This window comes from Petaurus breviceps, unplaced genomic scaffold, assembly GCF_028583685.1.
Source record: "Petaurus breviceps papuanus isolate PSGF00001 unplaced genomic scaffold, PetGlider_PUasm1.0 221, whole genome shotgun sequence".
Taxonomy (NCBI): Eukaryota; Metazoa; Chordata; class Mammalia; order Diprotodontia; family Petauridae; genus Petaurus; species Petaurus breviceps.
In genome coordinates this window covers 13332797-13360025 of record NW_027185877.1, presented here as the reverse complement: position 1 = coordinate 13360025, position 27229 = coordinate 13332797, and the positions used below count along the sequence as shown (strand labels likewise).

At 37.6% G+C, this 27229-nt stretch overlaps 1 protein-coding gene and 1 pseudogene across 5 annotated transcripts in view; one reads left to right on the top strand and one right to left on the bottom strand.

Moving 5' to 3' along the window:
* CCDC91 (coiled-coil domain containing 91) overlaps window positions 1-27229 on the top strand; it is a 662757-nt gene that overhangs the window by 383204 nt on the left and 252324 nt on the right. The window lies entirely within an intron of this gene.
* LOC138166319 (RNA-binding protein with serine-rich domain 1-like) lies at window positions 20614-21260 on the bottom strand (annotated as a pseudogene).

Sequence of the window (27229 nt, the reverse complement as noted above, 5' to 3'; positions counted from 1 at the left end):
AAAATTATTTCTTGTATTATTGTATCAAGATTCTTTTTTGTTCATAGCTTTCAGTTAGTCAGATCATTTCTATTTTCTCTTCTTAATCTATTCTCCATATGTGTTGTTTTTCTTATGTTTCACTTATATTTTTTCATTATTTATATTTTATTCAATTATTTCTTGATTTTGTTTTAATATAATTTTGCTGGCTTTGCCTTGCCCAATTCTAATTTTCAAGGTATGATTTTCTTCCTTTAGATTCTTATTTCCTTTTCTTATTGGTTGACTTTCCTTTTATAATCTTTTTGTTTTTCTTGGATTATTCTCATATTATCTTTTAGGTTTTCCTCTGACTGTATTACTTGATTTTTAAAGTCTTTTTAAAGATCATTTATGAATTTTGGGGGTGTGCAGATGACCATTTTGATGTTACTCTTTAGGGGAAAAGGGGATTTTTTAACTTTAACATCCTCCTGTGAAGATGAACACTGTTCTTTTCTATTCCCATAATAGCTTTCCATGGTTCTCTTCTTTGTCCTTTGCCTGTGCATTTTTTGTGGTAGAAGCTTAATTTTTGTAATCACATCTAGCTCCTAGGGTGGAGCAGAGTACAGGAAGATTTCCTGCTGTCAAGATAAACTCTGCACCCAAGAGGCTGGATGTAGTCACATGGAGCCTGTGGTGGGAGGAGTTTGCGGAAGAGAAGCGGAGCCCACAGGAAACTGGTGGAGAACTAGCCAGACTCTGGGGTGAGAGGATGCTCATTAAGGAGATAGAGAGGTTTGTGAGTAAATATTGATTTTGTATTGGTTTGTGGGAAGGCTAAAGAATGGCATGGCTCTCAGTGTTATTATGGCTTCTGAATATCTTTGGTACTATGATAGAATTGGCTTACTGGTTTGGGGATTCAGTTATCTGGTATCTAAATAAATCCTTCAGTTCTATCCTCTCTCTAGAGAATCTGGTATATTTTGTGATCAAATGTCATACAATACTTGTAGTCATGGTTTTTATCATGATTGTGGGCACTGTAAATATTGCATTGGCACTATATTTGGCAACAAGGATGACCATCTCCCCAGAATCCTCTCCTCTGATCTCCTCTTTCTCTATTTTATTCATATAAACATTTAGAGATATAAAATTTCCCCTAATAATTGCTTTGACTTCATTCCATAAATTTTGATACTTTGTCTCTTTGTTGCCATTTTCTTTGATAAAATAATTGATTATTTCTATGGTTTGTTTTTTGACCTCATTATTTAGAATTAGATTATTTAGTTTCCAATTAGTTTTTAGTGTACCTTTCCATGAACCTTTATTACATCATAATTTGAAAATGATGCTTTTAATAATTCTGCATTTCTGCATTGGATTGTCAGATTTTTATGCCCTAATAATACATTGTCATTTTTTGTTTGCATGCCATGACCAATGAGAAAAAGGTATAGTGCTTTCATTCCCCATTCAGTATTCTCCAGAGGGCTATTGTATCTAAATTTTCAAAGATTCTATTTACCACCTTAACTTCTTTCTTTTTTTATTTTGAGGTTAGATTTATCTATTTCCAAGAAGGGGAAGTTGAGGTCCCCCACTAGTATTGTTTTGCTCTCTGTTTCTTCCCATAACTCATTTAATTTCTCCTCCAGCAACTTGGTTGCTATACCACTTGGTGAATATATGTTTAGCATTGTTATTACTTCATTGTCTATGGTGCCTTTTAGCAGGATATAGTTTCCTTCCTTATCCCTTTGATTAGATCTGTTTTTGCTTTTACTTTGTTTGAAGTAAAGATTGCTATGCCTGCTTTTTTCTTTTCATTTTTTTCTTCAGCTAAAGCATAATATATTCTACTCCAACCCCTTACCTTTATTCTGTATGTGTCTCTTTGCTTCAAATATGTTTCTTGTAAACAACATATTGTGGTTTTATGGATTTCAATCCACTCTGCTACCTGTTTCCATTTTATGAGAGAGATGATCCTATTCACATTTAGAGTTATGATTACTAAATATATGTTACTCTCCATCCTGTTATTCCACATTTATTCTTTGCTTTTTCCTTTCACACTGTTATTCCTCACTAGAGTTTTTGTGCTGAGCATCTTCTCCCTCAATCTGTCCTCCCTTCTATCAGCTACCCTCACTTTCTTTTTACTTTCCCCTTTCCCATTTACTTCCCTATAGTATATATGTTTATGTTATTCTTTCTTTGAGCCAGATCTGATGAGAGTAAGGTTCAAACAATGCTCATACACTCTTTTATTTTCTTTTAAATTTATATATTTTTAGTTTACAACATTCAGTTCCACCTTACAACAAACAGTTCCACAAGTTTTTGAGTTGCAGATTTTCTCCTCTCCCCTCCCCCCCAAAGACATCATGCAATTTGATATAGGTTCTACATATATGTTTACATTACACATTTTTTTTGTCAAATGTTTATGAACTTCTGGTTTACATCATTCATTTCTGCAAGATCTGAGTTACAAATTTTCTGCCCATTTTTCCCCTACTCACCACCCCAAAATAGTGATCCCACTGGATATCCCCTCCTCCAATCTGCTCTCTCCAATATCTTCCCACTTACCCACACTGACTTTCCAGTAGGGCATGATGGATCTGTATGCCCCAGTGCCTGTATACCTTATTTCCCAGTTGCATGAAAAATTATATATATATATATATATATATATATATGTATATATATATATATATATTAAACATTTGATTTTAAAACTTTGAATTCCAGATTCATTCCCTTTCTCCCTTGTCACCCAAACTTACTGGGAGATAAGCAATTCAATATAGGTTTTACCTGTGTAACTATGCAAAACATTTCCATAGTGGATATATTGTAGAAGACTGACTATATACCCCTCCCTCCTATCCCACCTCCCACTTCTTCTATTCTCTACTTTGATCCTGTCCCTTTTCAAAAGTGGGTGGTTCCAACTTCCTTCCCCCCAGCCTGCCCTCCCTTCCATCATCCACCCTCATCCCCTTCCCACTTACTCTCCTGTAGGGTGAGATACCCTATTTAGTGTGTATGCCATTCCCTCCCTAAGCCAGATTCAATGAGAATAAGGTTGCCCATTCCCTTTTGCCTTCCTGTTCTTCCCCTCCATTGTAACTATTTTCCCTTGCCTCTTCTATATGAGATAGTTTACCTCATTCTGTCTCTCCCCATCTGCTCTTATTATATTCCTCTCTCACCTCTCAATTTCACCTTTTAAATATCATCCCTTCCTTTCAAATTTGTCCTGTGCCCTCTATCTATGTATTCCTGTACACTTATATACACACATTAACATATGCATCCATATGCCCATATAGCCTCCCATATAGACATATATATATGTATATATATACATATACATACATATGTGTGTGTATACATCCACATTTCTATTCCCTTTGACTATTCTCATACTGAGAAAAGTTTCATAAGTAACAATTATTGTTTTTCCATGTAGGGATGGAAATAGTTCAACTTTGATAAGTTCGTTATAATTTCTTTTCCCTGTTTACCTTATCATGCTTGCCTTGCTTCTTGAATCTGAAGGTGAAATTTTATATTCAACTCTGGCTTTATTATTAAGATGCTTGAAAGTCCTCTATTCCACAGAATGTCCTTATTTTCCTCTGAAACATGATACTCAGTTTTGATTGTTTGACCTCCAGAATATCATATTCCAAGGCCTTCAAGTCCCACAGTGGAGAAGCTGCCATATCCTGAGTTATCCTGATTGTGTTTCCACGATATTCAAATTGTTTCTGCCTGGCTGCTTGTAATATTTTCTTCTTGATCTGGGAACTCCGGAACCTGGCTATAATATTCCTGGGAGTTTTCTCTTTGGGATCTTTTTCAGGAGGTGATCAGTGGATTCTTTCAACCTCTGTTTTGCCTTCTGCTTCTAAAACATAAGGGCAGTTTTCCTTGAGAATTTCTTGAAGGATGATTTCTACATTTTTTTTTTGATCATGGCTTTCAGGTAGTCCAGTAATTTTTAAATTATCTCTCCTGGATCCATTTTCCAGGTCAGTGGTTTTCCCAATGAGATATTTTGCATTGCCTTCTATTTTTATCATTTGTTTGGATCCTTTTAATAGTATCTTGATTTCTCATAAAGTCACTAGCTTCCATTTGCTCCAATCTAATTCTGAAAGAATGATTCTCTTCAGTAGGCTTTTGAGATTCTTTTTCTATTTGGCAAATTCAGCTTTTTAAGGCATTCTTCTCCTTATTGCCTTGCCATTTGAATTAGTCTATTTTTAAGGTGTTATTTTCGTCAGTCAGGTTGTTGACTCTCATTTCATAATTTTCTTGCATCATTCTCATTTCTCTTCCCAGTTTTTCCTCCACTTCTCTTATTTGGTTTTCAAAATCCTTCTTAAGGTCCTCTATGGCCTATAACCAGCTTGTATTTTTCTTAGAAGCTTTTGATGCAGGAGTTCTAACTTCACTGTCTTCCTCCTATTCCATGCTTTGATCCTTTTTCTCCTCAAAATAGGAGTGTAAAATTTGGTTTCTCTGCTTGCTTTGATTCACTTGTTTGCTCATTTTGCCACTCAATTACTTGAGTTTTGGACTTTTTGCCATGTAGGATTCTGCCACCAGACAGGGGAGCTGTGTCCCAATAGCAGGGGTTTTCTCAGCTGCCGAAGGTATTAGTTGGGTGGCCTCCACACGCCCTGGCAAGCTGGTTACATACTACAGGACCTTCACCCTTGACTGCAATCCATCTCCAAGCAGTTTAAAGCAAGAGTTATTATCCCTCATACTCGTCTCTTGGTACCCCTACAATCTGCAGGCCAGGAATTGAAAATGCCACATGGCAGTGGGCTGCATGGCTGCTGCATGCAGCTTCTCCCTCCAAGGGGCAAAGGCCAACCCCACTCCCAAATGACCAGATCCCAAAATCCATACTGCACTGACCGCTCGCTTTGTCTTTAGCATCTATGTGTTGATAATTCTGAAAGCCCCCACAGCTGCTGGTGATCTGAAGTCCCTCCAGCCAGTTTCTGGCTGTGGCTGCCATGAGGCTAATGCCTCTGGCTTGAGCGGGGCTTGGGTCAGCTCCCAGAGTGCTCTGCTTGCTGCTTCCTACCACCCTGCCAGGCTGTCCTCAGCAGGAGCTTAGCTTCTCTGTGTCATTTTGTGGGTTCTTTAGCTCCAAAGTTTGTTCAGAGTCACCTTTTTCATGAATTGGAGGAGGTGGAAGCCAGAGCCCCATGGAAGTCCTGTTTCTACCTAAACATATTTTTTAAATTAAATTTTGTTTATTTTAAATTTATATCATTCATTTCCACAAGCTTTTGAGTTACAAATTTTCTCCCTGTTTTTCCACTAGCCACCACCCCAAAACAGTGATCTCATTGTATACCCCCTATCCCACTCTGCTCTCTCCTTTATCCTGGCCCATGCCCCCTCTGACTATATGGTAAGGAAGATAGATTTCCATACCCCAGTGCCTGTATATCTTATTTCCCAGTTGCATATAAAAATAATAATATTATTAATGATCATAATAATAATAATAATAACGATAATAATTTTTTAAACATTTGCTTTTAAAACTTTGAATTTCTGATTCTTTCCCTTCCTCCCTCATCAACTACCCATACTGGGAAGATAAGAAATTCAACATAGGTTGTACATGTGTAGTTATACAAAACATTTCCATTGTGGATATATTGTGAAAAACTGACTATATTTCCCTCCATTCTATCTCGCCCTCCATTGTTGTATTCTTTACTTTGACCCTATCCCTTTTAAAAAATGCATGCTTCTAACTACCCTTCCCCCCAACCTGCCCTTACCTCCATCATCCCCCCTCTCATCCACTTCCCCCCTACTCTCTAGTAGGGCAAGGTATCCAATTTAGTGTGTATATCATTCCTTCCTTAAGACAAATTCATTGAGTGTAATGTTGACCCATTTCCTTTTGTCTTCCTGTTCTTTCCCTCCATAGTAACAGTTATCCCTTGCCTCTTCTGTATGAGCTAGTTTAACCCGTTCTGTCTCTCCCCATCTCCTCTCATTATTTTCCTCTTACCTCTCAGTTTCATAATTTAAATATCATCCCTTCCTCTTCAATTGTTCCTGTGCCCTCTGTTTATGTATACCTGTACACACACACACACACACACACATATATATATATATACACACACAAACTCACATATATATTCATACCCTCCTATATACACATATTTGTGTGTACATATATATTGATACATATGTGTGTGTGTGTGTGTATACACACACACACATTTATATTCCCTTCAACTCTCCTCATACTGAGAAAAGTTTCATAAGTTACAATTATTGTTTTTCCATGTTGGCATGTTAAATAGTTCAACTTTGATAAGTCCCTTATGATTTCTTTTCCCTGTTTACCTTATCATGTTTCTTTTGCTTCTTATATTTGAATGTCCTATTGTCTATTCAACTCTATTTTTTTCATCAAGAATTCTTGAAAGTCCTCTATTTCATGGAATGACCATATTTTCCCCTGAAATATGATACTCAGTTTTGCTGGGTAGGTGATTCTTGCTTTTAATCATAGCTCCTTTGATCTCCAAAATATCATTCTACCCCTTTTTTTATCCCTTAATGTAGAGCTTACAAATCCTATGTTATCCTGATTGTGTTTCCACAGTATTTGAATTGTTTATTCTTGGTTGTTTGTAATATTTTCTTCTTGATCTGGGAACTCCGGAACCTGGCTATAATATTCCTAGGAGTTTTCTTTTGGGGATATTTTCAAGAGGTGATCGGTGAATTCTTTCAATTTTTATTTTGATGTCTGGTTCTAAAATATCAGAGCATTTTTCCTTGAGAATTTCTTGGAGGATGTTTTCTAGGTTCTTTGTTTGATCATGGCTTTCAGGTAGTCCAATAATTTTTAAATTATGTCTCCTGGATGTATTTTCCAGGTCAGTGGTTTTTCCCATATTTCACATTGCTTCTATTTTTTCATTTTATGGATTTCTTTATTAGTATCTTGATTTCTCATAAAGTCATTAGCTTCCATTTGCTCCAATCTAATTCTGAAGGAATCATTCCCTTTAGTGAGCTTTTGAAATTCTTTTTCTATCTGGCAAATTTGGCTTTTAAAGGCATTCTTCTCTTCATTGGCTTTTTGAGCCTCTTTGGCCATTTGAGTTAGTGTATTTTTAAGGTGTTATTTTCTTCAGTCAGTTTGTTGACTCTGTTTTCATAATGTTCTTGCATCATTCTCATTTTTCTTCCCAATTTTTCCTCCACTTCCCCTACTTGATTTTCAGAATCCTTCTTGATCTCCCTCATGTCCTGTAATCAGTTCATATTTTTCTTTGAAACTTTTAGTCAAGGAGTTGACTTTGTTGTCTCCCTTCTGTTCCATGCTTTGATCCTTTTTGTCCCCAAAAAAGGAATCTAAAGTTGGATTGTCATGCTTGTTTTGCTTCCTTTGCTTGCTCATGTTGCCACTCGATTATTTTACTTTTGAGCTCTTTGCCACAGTAGAAGTCTGCTTCAAGAGGGGAGAGCTTTGTCCCATATTGCTGGAGTTTTCACAGCTGCCAGAGCTATTAAGATGTTGTTATCTCCACAGCCACCACATGCTCTGGCTCACTGGTCACACACCTCAGGATAATCACCCAAGACTGTGATCCAGATCCAAGCAGGTTAAAGCAAGACCAATTACCCTCTGAATGGTCTCTTTTCCCCACTATGATTTGCAGGCTAAGAGCTCTGAAGCAGCCTCATGGAGCTGCTTCTCACTCCAGGGGCAGAGGCCGGACTGCACCTCTGTCCCCACCCAGTTCCATCAGAGTTCTACACTGACATTTTACTTTGCCTTTGGCATTTATGGGTTGATAATTCTGGAAACTTCCATAGCTGCTGCTGATCCACTCTCTTTAAGTCCACTCTATCCCCTGCTGGTCAGGGTTGCTCTGGGGCTAAAATCACAAGTGGGGCTGGGCTCTGCACCCAGTGTTCTCTGATGGACTCTTCCTGCCAGCCTACCAGGCTGCCTTCAGAGGGAGATTTGTTTCTCTCTGATGCTTTGTGGGTTCTGCAACTCTAAAATGTGTTTAGAGTCATGTTTTATAGGTATTTGAGGTGGTTTTGGGAGGAGCCTATGTAGTTTTCCTGCATTTTATGCTGCCATCTTGGCTACACCCCCACATATTTTCAGTATAGTCAGTTGTAAAGAAGAATTATATCCAATGCAATAAAGCATGAGAGAGAAGAAACAAAACAAAAAAAGAGGGAGAGTAAATAGTTTCCTTCAATCTGCATTCAGACTCCATAATTCTTTCAGTGGATGTGGATAGCCTTTTCAATCATGAATATTTTAGATTTGTCTTAGATCTCAAATGAAAGAGAAGAGCCAAGTATATGTGATGTTAGTCATCACAGTTACAGTATGTCTGTAATTGGGTACAATGTTCTGCTGGTTCTTCTCCCCTCACTCAGCATCAGTTCATATAAGTCTTTCTAAATTAATATGGAATCTGTCTGCTCCTCATTTCTTATAGCACAATAGTATTCATTACATTCATATACCACACTTGTTTAGCCCTTCCCCCACTGAAGGGCATCCCCTTGATTACCAGTTCGTTGCCACCACAGAAAGAGCTGCCATAAATATTTTTTTTCATATGGGCCCCTTTCCCACTTGTGTGATCTCTTTGGGATACAACCCTAGAAGTGGTATTGCTGGGTCAAAGGGTATACACATTTTTATGTCCTTTTGGGCATAGTTCCAGATTGCTCTTTAGAATTGCTGGGTCAGGTTGCAGGTCCACCAAAGATGTATTAGTGTTCCAATTTTCCCACATCTTCTCCAGTATTAATAATTTTCTTATTTTTTCATGTTAGCCAATCTGACAGGTGAGATGTGGTACCTAAGAATTGTTTTGATTTGCATTTCTCTAATTAATAGTGATTAATCCCATTTTTCCATGTGATTATAGATATCCTTAATTTCTTCCTCTGAAAACTGCCTGTTGATATCCTTTGACCACTTTTTCTTACAGATTTGACTCAGTTATCTGTATATTTTAGAAATGAGGCCCTTATCAGAGACACTGGTTGCAAAAATTCTTTCACAGTTTTCTGCTTCCCTTCTCATCTTGGTTACATTGACTTTGTCTTCCTTCTTTTACTCTATTTTAATAGGACTGTTGTGCTTCTTTATGCATTTTACCCTATTCTGCCTCCTCCTTCTCCCTTCTTCCACTGTATATTTTTTTACCTTTAATTTTTTTATATCATCACCTCAAAGTCAATTTATACCTCTACCTTCTGTCTTCTGTTTAAAAAATACTAATAAAATAATCAGAATTTAATAGAGATTTCAGACTTGAATTCAAAAATAAACTTCACAAAATGGAAACTTAATTAAAACACAATTTGCATGAAAAATAATGGAGGTTTTCACCAGATTGTAATATAATTTAACCATGTCATACCACAGCCTCCAAAGCTAATATGATCTTGGCATATATTAATAGAAGTATAGACTCTATCTAAGAACAAATTGGTGATAATTTTTCTATTTTTTAACCTTAGAATCTCTTAGTTTTTATTATTGTTAATTAATTTTTAGTTTTTAGCATTCACTTCCATAAGATTTTGAATTTTCTCCACCCCTTTCTCCTTTCCCCTCCCCAAGATGGTGTGCAATCTGATATAGGCTCTCCTTATACATTCATACTAAATGTATTTTCACACTGATCATGATGTAAAGTACTAATGGGAGGAACCACAATAAAGAAGAGCAAATAATATATTTCCATCTGCATTCAGAATTCAGAGTTCTTTTTCTGTATATGGACAGCCTTTTCCAACGTTAGTCTTTTGGAGTTATCCCCTTCCCTACCTTTCTCTTCTCTTCCCTTTCCTTCCCTTCCGACTGGGGACATACCAGTTAGTCACAATTGAATGACTGAACATAACACTTCTATATGCTGTATTACCTTATTTAATTTTATTCCTTTTTAAGTTATCTAAAAATGTCTTTTATAATAACTGTTTCGTATGTGTTCTAATTGCAGTAAGAAAGAGGAATAGAAACTACTAGTGATTAACTTGGAAAATGCAGAATTTAACTAGGACAAAGGGATCCAATATATGTTTCAACATAAGGAATATACAAAACATCATGGGGGATTGGAATGCTGAAGCAGGAAATCATAATGTAATTGGAATAATAGACAATTTTGATCTTGGAATAGAAAAGACTAATAGAGTTTTGTCAAGATAACTAACTGGTAATGGTAGACACTCTTATTCAACAACTCAAAAGATGACACTGCATATGGACATCACTAGATAGTTGTTATCAAAATCAACTTGGTTATATGCTTTGTATTCAAAAGTGGAGACACTCTATGCAGTCAAGCATTACCTAGAACTGACTGTTGCTCAGATCATGGATGGAAACAACAGATCATCTAAGTGTGAACTAAATAACATCCTTTATGAACATGAAGTAGAAATTATGAATAAATGTAAGGGATGAAATCTGGTAGAGTGCCTGAAAAACTGATCAGAAGTTAGCAGTACTGTATAGAAGGGAGTAATAAAAATGTATCTCAGAAAGAGTAAGAAAGCAGAATGATTTTCTGATGAAGCTTTACAAATAGCTGAAGAAAGAAGAAGTGAGAATGAGAAAGAAGGGAAGAGGTATGAAGAACTGAATGCTGAATTATGCAAAATAGCAAGTAGAGATAAAATGGTTCTCTTAAACAAGCAATGCACAGAAATAGAAGAAAGCAATAAAATTAGAAAGAGAAGAGATCTCTTCAAGAAAATTAGAGATATCAAGCAAACATTTCATGAAAAAAATGGGCATGATACAAGCTTGTAGGGACTTAACAGAAGTAAAAGAGATTAAGAAGTGGCAAGAATAAACAGAACAGCTATAAAAGAAAGGTCTTAAAATCACCAATTACCATAATGGTTACTAATCTAAAAGCAGACATTCTGGAGAATGAAGTTAAGTTGGTCTTCAAAAATATTGCTATTGGTAATGCTGGTGGAGGTGACAGAATTCCAGTTGATCTATTTAAAATCCTAAAAGGTGATGTTGTTGAAGGGCTATACTCCATATGCCAGCAAATTTGAAAAACTCAACAGTAGCAACTATATTGGAAAAGATCAGTTTACATCCCAATCCTAAATATGGGAAATGCCGAGGAATGTTCAGATTACTGAACATTTGCTCTTATTTTGCATGTTAGCAAGGTTAGATGTTATCAGTATGTGAACTGAGAATTACCAGCGCAAGAGGCTGATTTTAAGAGAGGCAGAGGAACTAGAGACCAGACTGCCAACATTTGCTGGGTTGTGGAGAAAGCAAGGGAGTTTTGGAAAAACATCAGCTTTTGCTTCATTAACTGTACCAATGCCTTTAACTCTATATATCACAACAAAATGTGACAAGTCCTCGAAGAGATAAGAGTACAAGATCATCTTGTCCCCTGAGGAAGAGGGTCAGGAAGTAACATTTAGAAGCAAACACGGAACAACTTATTGTTTGACAATGGGAAACAAGTATGATAAGGCTGCATCTTGTCATTTTATTTGTATAACCTATATGCAGGGTACCAGACTGGATGAATCAAAAGCTGTAATTAAGGTTGCTGGGAGAAATATCAACAATCTCATATGCTGATGATACCACTCTCCTGGCACAAAGTGAAGAATTAAGAAGTCTCTTGATGAAGGTGAAAAAAAGAGTTTTAAATTTGGCTTTGAAGCTTAACATAAAGAAAAAATAACTAAGAACTTGGCAACTAGTCCCATCACTTCCTGGCAAAAAGAAGAAGAAATGGAAGCATTGTTAGATATATTGTTGAGCTGAAATATCACTGCAGATGGCAACAGTAGCCATGATTTGATCCTTGGAAGGAAAGGAATGGCAGATATAGACAGCATACTACAAAGCAGAAACATTACCTTGTCAATAAAGGTCAATAAAAAGCAGAAACATTACCTTGTCAATAAAGGTCCATATAGATAGTCAAAGCTATGATGTTTCCTGTAGTTATGTATCATTGTGAGAGCTGGGCTATAAGGAAAGCTGAGGCCACAGAGTCAACACTTTCAAAGTGTGATGCTAGAGAATACTTTTGAACAACCTTGAACAACCAGCAATGAGATCAAATCAGTCAATACTTAAAGAAATTAATTCTGATTTTTCACTGGAAGGTCAACTACTGAAACTGAAACTCAAGTGCTTTGGCTACATAATGAAAAGATAGGAATCTTTGGAAAAGAACCTGATGTTAGAAAAGATTAAAGGCAAATGTAAAAGGAAACAACAGAGGATGAGATGGATAAATAGTGCCATGGAAGCAACAAATGTGGACGTGGACAGACTTCAGAAGATAATGTAGGATAGAAGGGCCTGGTGTTCATGGGGTTCAAAAAATGCCAGGACTGAATAACTAAACATCAAAACTAAAATTGGGGTCTCTGAGCTTACTGTGAGAAAAACTTATGTTTCAAATTTTTATTACTAACATTTGTATTATATAAGCTCCTGAAATATCAGAAATACAACCAAGTGAAACAGGGTCGATTTACTCTAGACTAAAAAGTAAGTTCTTTGCTTCAGCCAGGGGATTAAGGAAAAACCATATTCTGGGACTACCCAAAATACCCATTGCCCAAATATGTGATCCAGAAGAGTACTAACACCTATTTAATTGGAAGAAGGAAATAAATGAGAATTTATTTTTCCTCTCACTTTGTTTCACTTTGTACCTTAACCTCCAAACCTTGCTATATACACCTGCTGGTTAGGAATAGTGACTTGTGATTTCATTGGTATGGGGAGCATGTGTGCCAGCAAAGTGGTATTACCATCCTCTGACTAAGGAACTCCTCAGTAGGAAAACTGCCTCTATGTTTTCAAGTTTGAACCTTATTTCAAACTTTTAATTTTAGAGAATTACCTAGAGTCATCAGAGGTTAAGTGACTTGCCCATGTCCACACAGCCATTATGTTCTGGTTGGTTCTTCTTAGCTCAGGGGACAACTCTTTATTCACTATGCCATGTTACCTTTCATATGTACAATGTAGAATTTTGAGGGGAATGCCCTAGCATTTGGGAATATCAGGAAGGATTTCACTGATGCTATCTGCTCTTCCACTCTTATTTCTCTTCCTCCACTTCCTCCTTGGTGCTTAGAAGGAAAAAACCCATTTCTACTTTGTACAAACTACTATGACTCTTTTAGCTTATGACTATGTTATTTCATTGATCATTGTCCTTATTTGTCAATATTCTATCAAACAATTCTTTGAAAACTTAATGAAAGCTTATTATATTAAAATATTTATCAATAGTAAACTTGGAAGAGAAGCAGCTTAGCAGAGAAGATAGGGTGCTGGACTTAGATTTACACTTTGGTTTAAATCATACCTTTGACATTTGCTTAAGTAAATTACTTACTGTGTGTGCACAGTCTGCTTATGTGGAGAGTTCCTATATCAGGATTTTCATATACTGACAGGTCTTTCACCTATTTGTATCTGCCTGAATAGTTATTATATGGTCAATTAAGTTTTGCTGTCATGGACATTTTTATAGTCCTTGTTTGTATGACATTCTTTAACTAATATGCTTTTTTTTTACCCATAGCCTTTAGGTATCAAGTCATTTTGAATAGTCACGATTTCTATTTAATTATTTACCTCTTTGAGTGTAAAAACTTAAAAAAATTAACTACTCTGAATGGAATTCTCCAAAAAGTATTGTTGGTATAAGTTCTTCAGAACTTCCCTTTCACATGTGAAATGGCCAGAAAAGTTAAGCCAGCCCTACAATACTCTTTAGTTAATATCCACTCAAAAAAAAAAAACAAAAAACAAACTATTGATTATGAGTGTTCATAGATGTTTTTACTTTTACTTGTCACGCTGGTTTTATTTGGGAGCAAAACACATGATATTTAGTGTCTGCCAGACAGTACTCCACATGGTTATGGAAATTCTCTCTGCTAAGAACTTCTGGAATTCAACTGGAGTCCTTAGCTGAGGTGCTATCACTTCCTCATAAGAAGATAAGTGAGCCTTGCTCTCTTTAAGCTATAATTTCAGAGTCTTAACCCAGCCGTCTGAAAAATAAACAGGACAGGAATATCAAACCAAAGAGGAACCTACAAGAAATAAACAGGGTAGAAATATCAAACCAAAGAGGAACCTACAGTTGTGCTGTTCTGAACCAACAGAGTTCTCCAGCAGGCTGAGTCCAGGAGCACTCTGTTACTTACTCATGGCCAAATCTAGGTTGGGAGCTTACTACAGATCATAAGAGCCATAGTCAGACATTGCCCAGGTTTAAACCACTCTGGAAGCACTGAATGCTTGCAATTCCCCAGTTTGACCCTGAGATCCTGAGAGGTCACAAAGTACTTAATACCCCAAGAAAGAAGCAGAAGGACCACCTTATTAAACTTTCCATCCAGAAGTATGACAGAATTCATCCCAATATCAAATCCAAAGTCAGGAAGTAACCTGGAGGAATGGAGAAACAAAAACAACAACAAAAAAAGAACTCAATTATAATGAGCTATTATGGTGACTGAAGACACAAAACACAGGGGAGAGGATTCTCAGAAGATGTTGGAGTAAGTGAAAAAAATTGCAAACTCAAGATTTTCCCCCATTAAAAAGAGATGAAATAGTGCTTCAGGGCAAACATACAGCAGTAAAAATAAATAAGAGTAGGGACCAAACAGGGGTCCTCCTGGGACAATCAGATAATAACTAAAGAAAAGTCCTAGGATGAGGTTTGGTCCCTGTAAAGAGCAAACACCTCCAGTCTAGGTCCTAGGTCCCTTTAAACAATAAGCAGCAAGCCCCTGAGATTAGCTAGTTTGGGAGACTCCCTTGGCCCCAGCCATAGGAACTTTTACTCTCAGACAGTGAGGGGTGTTGGGCATCTGAACCAGGGAAACTCAAAAGAACCTCTGCTGACAAGGAACTCTAGACCCAGCTGTGCTGCAGTAATGTGGCAGGGGTGAGGAGGAATCACATGCCTGGTGATTTGCATAAGCAGCTGCTGGCTATAGGCACTTACAGGAGGCTGGAAGTCTTGGTACTAGTTCCAGGCAAAAGGGGACAACTGAAGGAGGATCTGAGGACAGAGGCACCATCCCTAATACCCCAGGACTAGAGGTGATTATAAAAATTAAGCTACTACAAATGAAAAAGAAATGGACAGGCAAATGAGAAAGAGTTCAGCCACAGAGAGTTACCATGGGAATAGAGAAGACTGGGATTTGTCTTCAGAGAAGGATACTGAAGTTAAATAGTCACCTTCTCAAAAAGAATTCATAGAAGAACTTAAAAAATACTTTAAAAATCAAATGTGAAAGATTGAGGAGAAACGAAAAATAAAAATAAGAACAAGAAAAACAAGATTATGAAAAGAAAATCAATTGATTAGAAACATAGATCCAAAATCTTAAGGAAGAAAATGCCTCCTTGAAAATCAGAATTGGGCAAGGGGAAGCCAGGGACATTATGAGACCAAGAAATAGTAAAAAAAATGTAAAAAATGAAAAATAGAAGAGAATGTGAAACATCTCTTAAGAAACACAACTGATCTTGGAGATCAAGAAGAGAAAACATAAGAAATAATTGGACTACCCAAAAGCTGTGATCAAAAAAGAATCTTGATACAATAATACAAAAAGCAATTGTCCTCACACATTATAACAAGGGTGGAAAGTAGAAATAGAAAACACCCAACACTCAATCTGAAAAAGATCCTATGAGAAAAATCCATAGGAATATTATGTCAAATTCTGAAACTGACTGATAGTGGCCAAATGACTTCACCTCTGGCCCGAGCAATGATCAAAATCTGTGAATTGCATACTACTTGCCTATCCCATTAGAATTTTGCTGAGGGATTTTTCTGAGTTGCCTCCTCTAATGAAATCAGACATATAAAACAAACAAAACAGGCAAAAACATCTGAGCCATCTTAAGGGGATGATTGAAAAAAATACATATTGCTTTTTACTTTTACATCTACTTTCCTCCTTGCCCTATCTAACGAAACACAATAGTTAATTTTATCTAATTTCCTTAGTAATAAAGGGAGAAAAATAAACAGTCAACTCCCAGTCATTAGAGCCTGAACTTAATTGTGTTCCTCCCAAGAGTGGAATTGGTTGGAATATATTATTTTTGTCTTGCCTGCTTAATACTTGAGAGATATTAGCAACTGAAGGGAGGGCAGAACAGGGAAGATAGACCTGTATTGTGAATCTGATTAATAGATAACACTTATGTAGTAATTAGGATATCACTATTAATAATAATAATTTTTATTTATTTTATTTATATGATAAATTATTTATTTTATTTATATAATACATAAATATTATAAATAATAATAAGACTATCAATATTGCAAACCTGAATCTAATCTATTACTAATCTTCTAAATGTGAAACTTCAAAAATTTCCCTTCATATGTGATTGTGACATAAAAGGCTTGAGCTCTATATTATCACTGTACAGATTGGGCTGATTAACAGTGGTTACAATACAGGGATTTTTCTATTTCCAGTTTCTTTAGGGCCTACAATTTTTCTCAGTCAACCTTGTGTAATGCTGTGCTTTATCAGTTTTGACATAGCTAAGTATCTGTCTGTATTTTGATTAGAAAATTGTTTTAAGGGTCTTGTAACTCAGCTTTAAAATTTCGCTGTAGTCTAACATTTGGCATATTTGGTACCAATCTAGCAGTGACTAATTTGTTTTAGAGAGCTTTAAAAAATTGACTATTAAGAGGTTGTTAATAAAAAAAAAGTACTTGTACTTTGGAAAAGTTGAGTAGAATTTTGGAAATCGAATATGTGCCAAAGAATGGGAAGAGCTGAGATCCCTGATTGCTTGGCCTTCTTCAACTGCAAGAAATTCATTGCTGGATACAACCCACCTGATCCTAATGAATTATCCCCACTCAAGGCTGTAAAGGAGAAGGGGGGAGGGGAAGTTGTCTGTCTTTGCCAAAATGCTGTGTGGGAAAATTTCTTCTTGATCCAAAGTTTGAGGATTATTTTAACGCCGTATGTTTACAAGAGAGGAAGCATGACTTTGGGGATGGAGAAAGAGCCAGAGAGTTTAGAAGACCTGGGTTCAAGTTGCAAGTTTACCTTGTATTAATGTAGATTAGTTACTTAACCTTTTAGTATTCTTAGTTATTCCTGTAACTTTCCGAACAGTTGCTTATTCACATTGGTAGAGGGAGTTGCCACAAGGGGGTTTGTGTAATTGTCAGCAATTATTGTCATAGCAGAAAAAAAAATGCTTCTTTTCATTTGATCCTTTTGTGAAAATAGTAAATTTCTTCAAATCAATAACTTCTGCACAAAACTACTGTGATTTAAATATTTCTGTATCTTTCATCCATACATAACATTTGTAAAGCTTCTGAAGAATGAGTAAAACAGTGCTTATTATGTGCCAGACAGGGTACTAAGGCCTAGGAAAATAAAGATAAGCGAGTAAGACAGTCCCCATCCTCAAGGAACTGAGGCAATATAAAAACAGAACAATAAAATTAATTTTGTGTATACACACATGCATACATATATACATACATACATGCATATACACATACATGCATGAATGCATGTGTGTATGTACATAATACTATGTGATAGGGTCCGTGTGCAGCCATTTCCCAGAAATGGGGATTAATTGTCCCTAAGAGACAACAAATCTGATACTGATATCTGATTTGTCTATCCTTACCCTATTTCATAGACACCCAAGGTTATAGAAAGATCCACCCATACAGAGTCAGGGCCTCTATAACTTGCCTATGTGAAGACCAATGGAGATACCATAGTTTCTCTGTCCAACTGACCAGACATGTTTGCATATGAGGGAAAGGAGGGTGAGTATTATATTTGACACTCTATTTTTGTTGGATGTTCTTAATATAATAGGACTAAATAAGGTTCATTTTGTTGACTATTTGTGATCTATGAGTGCCTTATTTTTGTCCCAAAATTGATAGACTGCTTTCATCAGAACTTCCTTTAACACAGTCAAACAAATATCTCAGAAAAGGAAATAGAAGAGTCTATAAAGGAACACTCAAAGGGAGTAGGGAAAGGGATAATTCTTGGTCCTGATACACTTAGAGTTCAATTTTATTGATTAATTTTTAAATATCTCTCTAACGTTCTCCAAATAGACTATTATTATCATCTTCAGAAAAGTTACAATTTTGTTTCCTCTTTCCTCCAAATTATTTTTTTCTTATTACTAAAAGTAGCATTTCTTGATGTAAACCAAAGAGTTTATAATGGATATATATATATATATATATATATATGCTTTACTCCTAATATTAAAAGAATGGATTCTAGTGTATTCCCCATGTAATGTTAGCTTATGTTTTTTAATTATAAATTTTTAGCATTAATTTTATTGAATTCTGAGTTGCAACTCTCTCCCTCCCTCCTCCCCAACCCATTGAGAAGGCAAGCATAAATTTCCAAATTAGCTGTGTTGCAAAACCAAACCCAAACAAAACAAAAAAGCAAGAAAATAAAGTGGTTCAGCTTCCAGGAGCCAAGAAGGCAGAATAAGAAATAAGTCTCTCTCACCCTCCCTTATTGACCTCTGAAAGCCCAGAAAATATCACCCCAAGAAAAACAGCAGAAAGACAGGTACAGCAGTCTTATAGCCCAGGAAGTTTGTAGGATTAACAGGAAATCTCCACTTTACTGTGGGGGAGGGGAAGAAGTACAGCATGGGAGACATCCCAGTAACCCAACAGTAAGCCTCACCTCAAAAAACCAGGGGGAGATCCTGAACTGCAGGTTTTTGGAGCAGGCCAGTAGCAACACTGCAACCCCTGAGTGCCTTAGCACAGGCAGGGGAACCTGTAGATATCAGCTTGGAAAACCACCATGTGTGCCAGTTCTCTCTCCAGCAGCCAAATGTTCCGGTGCTTCAGCACAACTTCAGGAAGCCCAACTCCAGGAGGCACGCTCCAGTATGACACACTTCTGGCTGCCAGGCATTCAAGTTCAAGGCCAAACATTGGAGTGTAAGAATTAGGTGAGCAGGTGTTCCCCAGGGATCAGACTCCCCATCCCCACCTCAAGAATTCCAGTGTTGCTGATCCTAGCTTAGTACCAGGTAAGCTGCCAGAGCCCTACTAGCTCCAGCTGCCAGTACCTGAGGCCCCAGTACACAAAGCCAATGACCAGGGCCTGGGCTTTTAGCAAAAAAGGATTAGGTTAGTGCCTCTTGCACTTCATCAGGAGAGCTCAATTCTAAAAGCTAGGAATTAGACAAAGACCATGAGCAAAAAGCAGAAATGGACAATGACCATATATTCTTATTATGGGGACAGGGAAGGTCAAGGCAGAAATTCAGAAGAGGACAACATTATAAATATACCACATCTGAAACCTTGAAGGGGAATATGAATTGATCCCAAACCCAAAAAGCCTTCTTAGAAGAGCTCAAGAAGGATTTTAGAAGACAAATAAGAGAGGTAGAAGAAAAATTGAGAAAATAAATGAGAGAAATGCAAGAGAGATTCAATAGCTTAGAAAAGTGAGGACTAAAATTGACTGTAGAAAATAAGTCCGTAAAAAGTAGAACTGACCAAATATAAAAGGACACACAAAGACTCACTGAAGAGAATTCCATAAGAAGTAAAATGAGCCAAGTGGAAAAGGAGATAAAAAAACTAACAGAAGAAAACAGTTTGGGAAAACTTAGAATTGGGCAAGTGGAATCTAATGTCTCTATGATATATCAAGAATCAGTTGAACAGAAACAAAAGAAAAGAAAAAATAGAAGAAAACATAAAATACCTCATCAGTAAAATGACTGACCTGGAAAATAGATGCATGAGAGATAGTTTAAAAAGTATTTGTCTACCTGAAAACCATGATGAAAAAAAATCCTGGACAGCGTCTTTCAGGAAATCAAGGAAAATTACTTTGAAGTCCTAGAACCAGATGGTAAAATAGTAATTGAAAGAATACATCGATTACTCCCTGAAAGATATCACAGACTGAAAATGTCAAGGAATAGTGTAGTCAAATTCCAAAATTACCAAGTCAAAGAGAAAATACTGCAAGCAGCCAGAAACAAACAATTGAATTATCACAAAGTTGGGATTATGTAAAACCTTGCAGCTTCTACTTTTTTTTTTTACTTATGAAAAATTTATTTAGTAAGAAGGAAAAAAAATGCTGCCATTTTGGCATGGGCAGAACTTCAGCAGCTTGATCTCTGTTTTGCTTGGTTTGCCTCTGCTGGTTTCCTGATTTTCTCAGAAGTTGCTAAGAGCTGAGCTTTTTGTTTGGGCCAGAAAAAAAAAAAAGGGGAGCCTTATTTAGGCTGCAGTTCTTGAACCTTAAATATTCCTGTGAGCCAAAAATCAGTCCAGAGAAATGAATCAAATTTGCTGTTTAGAAGCCTTCAGGGGCAAGGAGACATCCAATGCATTAAATAAACCTTTGCCAGCCAAGTGCTCGATTCCCATTTTTCTCTCCCCCACCCCCAGTACTTATACTTTAATATCGTGAGCGATCATATTTACGTTACAAAGTGAGAACAGCTGCCTTGCTTTATTGGGAAGAATTGGAGCGGGATCGTGGGCGGACAGGAGACCCGAGCCTAGGGCAGCGGGACCCTCTCACGCGTGGGGTGATGTACGCCACATCGAGGGTGGGGGCAACATCCTTCTGGGTAGGGGCCTGGGCCAGGGAGAGGCACTGCAGCCACTGTCATCTCCTGACCCTCCATCCAGGCGCTTTGATGCCTCTTCAGCCTCATCTGGATTTTCCAACTGCACATCCCCAGGGCCTTCGGATAGATGAGGGTGCATTTTTCCATGGGCACAGGGATCACTTTAATTTTCCCGTATTCCCATGATGTGATCCTGTCACATTCCTAGCAGGCCTTCCAAGGTGTACTCCCAGTGGGTTTGGGTGAAGGACTCGGTCTCTTGCTTCCCTTTTCGGTGGCTTCGCTTTGGAGCAGGCGCCTCCTGCTGTCATGCCTTCTCCGAGAGGGGCCAGGAGACCCCGAGGAGCTGCTGCAGCTGGGGCTGGGGGGTGGAGGTGGGGGGGGAAGTGCTGCAGAAGGAGGTGCCAGACCCCCTGCCGGAGCTGGAGCCGGGGTCGGACCCGCTGCACCCCTTCCCAGCTCCGTCTCCACCACGTCCTTGACTCTTTGGTGTCCCCTGTATCCTCAGTCTTGGCACCGGCTCCATTTTTGCGTTCGGTGGGGGATGGAGCCCGGCGGCCTTTGCATTATCTTTCTGGGCTCCCAGCACGCCCTGCTTTCCCCTTCCCCCTCCGTCCCTGCTCCCCTTCCTCGGCGGTCAGAGCAGCTGGATAAGGGCTCACTCACCCGAGGTCTGCCTTCTGGCTCCCTGACGGGACAGGCTCCACAGAGCGTCCCATTACGGGACCGAGATGCTCCTCCGCGACGTTCGCCACGCGGGCGTCCGGCCTTGCCTTTCCTCCCGTCCGAAACCTGCGCCGAAGCCCATCGTGCGGACCCCCTCTAAGGTCTGCCACGGCTACTACGACCCCGTCCAGGAGGCCAGCCCCTCCTCCCCCAGGGCCACTTCCAGGCCTTCTCCCCAGCTTCTACTTTAAAAGTTCAGAGGGCATGGAATATGATATTCCATAAGGCAAAGGAACTTGGATTACAACCAAAGATTAACCACCCAGCAAAACTGAGCATAATCTTGCAGGGGAGAAGATGAACATTCAGCAAAATATGGGACTTCCAAATCTTCATGGTGAAAAGACCAGAACTCAATAGAAAATGTGATGTTCATATAGAAAACTCTAGAGGCATAAAAAGGTAAACAGAAAAGAAAAAAAGCAAAAACATATTAATAAGGGCAAACTGTTTACATATCTACAAGGGAAGATGACACTTCTGTCTCTTGAGAACTGTATTGTTATTATGCCATTTAAAAGGGATATGTATAGAGAGAGGGCATGGATATATGTTGACTTTGATGTGACGATAAAAAAAACAAATTAAGTGAAGAGGGATTGTGCTGGGAGAAGAGTAAAGGAGTATACAAACAAAGGTAAATTATATCATGTGAAAAGGCACAAAAACCTGTTACAGTAGAGGGGAAGAAGGGTGATAAGCATTGTTTTAACCTTACTCTCATCAGATTTGCCTTAAAGAAGGAATAACATAATCAGAAAATAATATAATGTAACATGATCAGAAAATAACATAACATAAAATAAAATAACTATATAGAAATCTAACTTACCTTATAGGAAGTAGGAGAGGAAAGGGGAAACAAAAGACAAGAGGTGGATAGAAGGGAATGAAGAAGTAGTATAGGTAAAGGGAAAGAAAAGGGAGTGGGTTGATAGAAAGGAGGGCAAACTGAGGGAAGCAGTGGTCTAAAGCTAAACTCTAGTGAGTAGGGAAAGGGAGAAAGGAGAAAGAAAACCATAAATAGGGGGAAATAGGATAGAACACACAGATAGTAATCATAACTGTGAAAGTGAATGGGATAAATTCTCCCATAAAATGGAAGCTGATAGCAGAATAGATTAAGAACTATAATCCTACATTATGTTGTTTATAAGCAAAACATTTGAAGCAGAGAGATACACACAGAGTAAAGGTAAAAGACAGGAGTAGAAAATGTTATACTTCAGCTGAAGTGAAAAAAAAAAAAGCAGGGGTAGCAATATTCATCTCAGACAAACCAAAAGTAAAAATAGATCTAAATAAAAGACCTACGGAAGGGAACTATATCCTGCTAAAAGGTACCACAGACAATGAAGGAATATTATTATTAAGAAATAGAGTGGTGGATCAGTGGAGCAGGTTAGGTATGCAAAACATAACAGTCAATGATTGTAGTAATCTACTATCTAATAAATCCAAAGACTCCAACTTCTGGGATAGGAACTCTCTATTTAACAAAACTGTTGGGAAAACTGGAAAATAGTATGGCAGAAACTAGGCATAGACCAACATTTTACATCCTACACCAAGATAAAGTCAAAATTGGTACACAATTTAGATAAAGACTGATACTATAAGTAAACTAGGAGAGTAAGGAATAGTTTACCTGTCAGATCGATGGAGAAGGGAAGAATTTATGACCAAACAAGAGATAGAGAACGTTATAAAATGCAAAATGGATATTACATTAAATTGAAAAGTTTTTACACAAACAAAGCCAATACAACCAAGGTTTTAGAAGGGGAGCAAAAAACTGGGAAATAATTTTTGCCACCAGTGTCTCTGATAAAGGCCTCATTTCTAGAATATATTGGGACTTGATTTGAATTTATAAAAATATAATCATTCCCCAAATGATAAAGGGTCAAAGAATATGAACAGGTAGTTTTCAGAGGAAGAAATTAAACTTATTTATAGTCATAAAAATGCTCTAAATCACTATTAATTAGAGAAATGCTAATCTTTGGGGTTCTCCACTTAGTTGTAAATTTGATCTCAGCTTCCCCAGTGGAAGCAACACTGTCTTAGCCTTCTTGTTCCAATTCCTGCAGGCCCTGATTATTTAATTGATACTGTGCTGTTGCCCTGAAGCCTCCTGAAGAACCTTTTATCTGGTGCCATGTTGAGAGGGTGGGGTGGGGGGTGACTGGTACTTCTGGAGACCAGCTTACCTGGTAATGAACTGGAGTCCTAATGGTGGTTTTTTGGCATGTGCTAAGGTCTAGGGGTTTTTCTATGTTTCTCTGGGGTGACACTGGGTCCTCTGGAGGTTTGGCCACCTGAGTGTGTGTGTTTGTTCTGGGCTTTGCTGAAGCACATGGAAGTCTAGCCTACTTTACACACTGGAGGATTCCTTCCTTCCAAGGGCTATATTGAAGCATGTGGAGATCCGGCCCATTTTCTTGTCATATTATAATGCCTGGTTCCCCCCAGCTGAGTTGAAGCACGTGGAGGCCTGTCAGCTAGAGGATGCCTGTTTGCCCGAGGTTATGCTGAAGCACATAGTGGTTCTTAGAGCTTGAAGGTACTGGTTCCTTTTGACTATGCTGGGGTACATGGGGGAATCTGTAATGGCCTTTGCCTGCTCCACTACCCTGGGGCTCAGGCTCTCCTGCTGGTTTACTGAGGTGGGGCTTATTGCTTGCTTACGGGGATGCTTCTTTTCTTGGACTGTGTTGCCCTTTACCCCAAGTGACATAGACCTTTCTTTTTCTTTTCTTTTTTTTTTTTTAAGCAATCGGGGTCAAGGTTACATGGCCAGTTATTTCTGGGTGTGGTGCTGAGTGTCTGAGCCCGGGATTCGATCTCCAGGTCGTCCCAACACTGGAGGCGGTGCTCTTACTCACTGAGCCATATGGCCACCCCTAAGCAATTGGGGTTAAGTAACTTGCTCAAGGTTACACGGCCAGGTGTTTCTGGGTGGGTGCTAAGTGTCTGAGCCCGGGATTCGATCTCCAGGTCTTCTCAACACTGGAGCCGGTGCTCTTACTCGCTGTGCTACCTGGCCGCCCCATGACATAGACCTCTCTTGCAGATCCTCGAAGTCTACTTGGCCTAAAAGACCACACTATCCCATCTTTCCACTGCCTCCGCTATTTCAGAATTTGTTCTGGGGTGCTATTTTATGGTTGTTTGGAGGTGAATAAGGTGAGTATAGTAATTTACAGCTTATTCCATTATCTACCTCTGATCCTTTAATGTTGGAGCTGCTAAATCTGGTATAATCCCAATGGATTACAATATTTGAATGGTTTCTTTGTAACTCTGAAGTATTTTTAAATTGTCCCGGGAGTTCTGGAATTTGGCTTCAATGCTCCTTGGAGGTTTTTTTTTTTTAATTTTTGGATCTTTTTACAAAGTTTAATCAGTAAATTCTCTCAATGTGTACTTTACCATCTGGTTTCAGGATATCAGGGCAATTTTCTTAGATAAGTATGATGTATGAGTATAATAGCCTGGTCCTATTTTTGATTATGGCTTTCAGATACTTCAATGATACTTACATCATCTCTCCTAGATTTATTTTCCAGATGGGTTGTTTTTCCAGTGAAATATTTTACATTTTCTCCTAGTTTTTCATTCTTTTGGTTTTATTGGATTGATCCTTGATGTCTCCTAGAATCATTCGCTTCCACTTCTCCAGTTGTAATTATCTTCAATTAGCTTTTTTACCTCCTCTTTTCCAATGCTACTTTTAGGGAGTTGTTTTCTTCAGGAAATTTTTTAACAATTTTTTTTCCATTTATTATGCTATCTTTTCCAAGCTTATTTATTTTTAATTTTTTGATATTCACATCCATAAGATTTTGAGTTTTTAATTTTCTCCCTCATCCTCCCCCCCCCACTCCCTAAAACAGTGTACTGTCTGATAAAGGATCTACTTATATATTCATAATAAACATATTTTCACATTAGTCATGATGTCACAGAGTTAGAACTAATGGGAGGAACAACAGGAAAGAAGCAAAAAAAAATCAAAATAACAAAAGAAAAGGATAGAAAATAGTATGCTTTTATCTGCATTCAAACTCCAAAGTTCCTTCTCTGGATGTGGATAGCATTTTCCATTGTTAGTCTTTTGGAGATGTCTTAGATCCTTGCATTGCTGAGAAAGGCTAATTGGATCAAGGACAGTCATCCCACAATGTGGTTGTTACTATGTACAATATTCTCCTGGTTCTGCTAATTTCACTCAACATCAGTTCACATAAGTCTTTCCAGGTTTTTCTGAAATCTGCCTGCTCACCATTTCTTATGACACAATATATAACTTTTTCATCCATTCCCCAGTTGACAGATATCCTCTCAATTTCCAATTCTTTACCACCATTAAAAGAACTGCCTTTAGGTATTTTTGTACATATGGGTATTTTTCCTGTTTTTGTGATCTCTGGTATCTAGATGTAGAAATGGTATTGCTGTGTAAAAGAATATTGCACAATTTTATAGTTCTTTAGGCATAGTTCTAAATTGCTCCCAAGAATGTTTGGATCAGTTCACAACTCCACAAACAATGCATTAGTGTTCCAGTTTTCCCACATCTTCTCCAAAATTTATCATTTTCCTGTTTTGTCATCTTAGCCAATCTGATAGGTATGATCTGGTACTTTAGAGTCATTTTGATTTGCATTTTTCTAATCAATAGTGATTTAGACCATTTTTTTTTTCTGAGTAGAGATAGCTTTAATTTCTTCCTCTGAAAACTGCCTGGTGATATCCTTTGAACATTCATCAGTTGGGGAATGATTTTCATACTTATAAATTTGCCTCAGTGATCTATATATTTTAGAGAAGGAGTCTTTATCAGAGACATGACTTGTAAATATTGTTCCCCAGTTTTCTTCTTCTTCCCTTCTAACTGTGGTTGCCTTGGCTTTGTTTGTGTAACAACTTTTCAAATTAATGTTAACAAAATTATCCAATTTCCATTTTGTAATGTTCTTTATCTTTTATTTGATCATAAATTCTTACCTTCTGCATAGATCTGACAGGTAAATTATTCCATGCTCTCCTAGTTTGCCTATAATATCAGCGTTTATATCTAAATCATGTACCCATTTTGACTTTTATCTTGGTATGGAGTGTAAGATGTTGATCTGTCATATTGTTTTCCAGCGTGCCCAGCAACTTTTGTTAAATATCAAGTTCTTATGGCCAAGACTGGAGTCTTTGGGTTTATCATATAGTAGATTGCTATAGCTGTTGACTGTTGTGTTGGCATACCTAACCTATTTCACTGATCTATTTCTTAGTCAGTTCCAAGTAATTTTGATGATTGATGCTTTATAATACTGTTTAAGATCTGCTAGAGCTGGGTCATCTTCCTAGCATTTCTTTTTATTAATTTCCTTGACATTCTGGACCTTTTGTTCTTCCAGGTGAATTTTGTTATTTTTGTTTTTAGCTCCATAAAAATAACATTTTGGTAGTTAGATTGATATGGCAGTGAATAAGTAATTTCATTCAGTAGAATTGTCCTTTATATTATATTAACTCAGCCTACCCATGAACAACTGATATTTTCCCAATTGTTTAGATCTGATTTTATTTATGTAAAAATTATATTGTAAATGTGTTCTTATAATTCCTGATTTTGTTTTGGCATATAGACTCCCAAGTATTTTATAGTGTCTACAGTAACTTTAAATGGAATGTCTCTTTCTATCTATTGCTGCTAAGCTTTGTTAGTAATATATAGAAATGCTGAGGATTTATGTGGGTTTATTT